General features: G+C 40.8%; 1 protein-coding gene across 1 annotated transcript in view; it reads right to left on the bottom strand.

Annotated features, from left to right (window-relative positions):
* Positions 1-1,219, bottom strand: part of LOC107104976 (photoreceptor outer segment membrane glycoprotein 2-like) — a 5,522-nt gene that overhangs the window by 3,031 nt on the left and 1,272 nt on the right. The window lies entirely within an intron of this gene.

The following is a 1,219-nucleotide window of genomic DNA, read 5'->3' as shown; positions in this document are numbered from 1 at the left end:
AACGAGTAACGATTGATTAAAAATGTAAGGAATAGAAAGAACAGATACTGGTGTGGAAATGTAATGATTAGAAGAAGAAGTAGGAAGGAAAATAAGTAATGGAGTAAAGTATAGATACCTAAAAAGTGTACTTAAGTACAGTAACAAAGTATTTGTACTTTCTTATTTGCCACCTCTGTCTGTCATCTCCTGAATATTTTTTATCTATTTGAGATTTAGGGAAAAGGGTTTTTATTTTTTCATTCTGGTGATATCATGTTTTTCTGTATGTGGACGATCCGGCCTCCGATGGATCTGGAATCAGTCGACAGCAGCATTAAAGTCAGGAACATGTTTCTGAGTCATTCGTTGAACATATTTAGAGAAATTAACAGCCAGAAAAAACAGCCAACCAGGCCATAAAGTCACCAAATGGATCAATGAGACATCTAGAAATCCTGGAGCGGATGTGGAGTGGATCCAGAGCTCCTTCAGGAGAACTTCTGCTCCCACCGGTTTGGTTATTAAGCTCTGTTTAGACACTGGCTGTTCTTCTCCCTGCTGAGCCCAGACAGGTTATTTAGAGGAACCTGACCCCGAGATGAACCCTGCTGATTAATCCGTTGGTTTCCTCCAGGATTAGCTGCAGTGGATGGATGACCTCATTCTGCCTCCAGACTAAAACTCTCTCCGTAGGTAAACAGGTCCATCATCTAATGTGAAGATATGAAGGTTCGTTGAGGCAGATGTTAGACCTGGATGCTGTGATCGGTTCAGACACCAGATGTCAGAGAAAACCAGGCATGATAATACCAGCAGTGCTACCCATCAACCATCCATCCATTTACTGCCTGTTATTGGAGGCCTGGGCTCCGTTTCAAGAAGCAGGTTTAACAAACTCAGGTCCTCAACTCTACATTGATCTAGCCTAAAGTTGGGAACTCTGAGTCTTGGTTTCACAACAGCTGCTATCGATTAGTTCAACCAACTCAGATGATTCCTGATCAAAATCACACTCCTAGACTGAACTAAAATAGCAGAACCACCACTGTTCCCAGTAACCTCAACCAGTTCTTCCATTCAGGCTGATTCTGCTCAGTTTCTACCTTAGTCAGTTAAATAACCTGCTGCTGTCATTCTGCACATCTCTGATGTTGCTGCTATTTTCAATTTACTGTAAAAATGTCCATAGCTGCATATTGGTTATTTATTTTCCAGTTTTATATTTTTAAAACACTTT

This window comes from Cyprinodon variegatus, unplaced genomic scaffold, assembly GCF_000732505.1.
Source record: "Cyprinodon variegatus isolate N-32 unplaced genomic scaffold, C_variegatus-1.0 Scaffold1982, whole genome shotgun sequence".
NCBI classification, from domain to species: domain Eukaryota; kingdom Metazoa; phylum Chordata; class Actinopteri; order Cyprinodontiformes; family Cyprinodontidae; genus Cyprinodon; species Cyprinodon variegatus.
The sequence above is the reverse complement of the archived record's forward strand: the minus strand, read 5'-3'. Positions and strand labels throughout refer to the sequence as shown.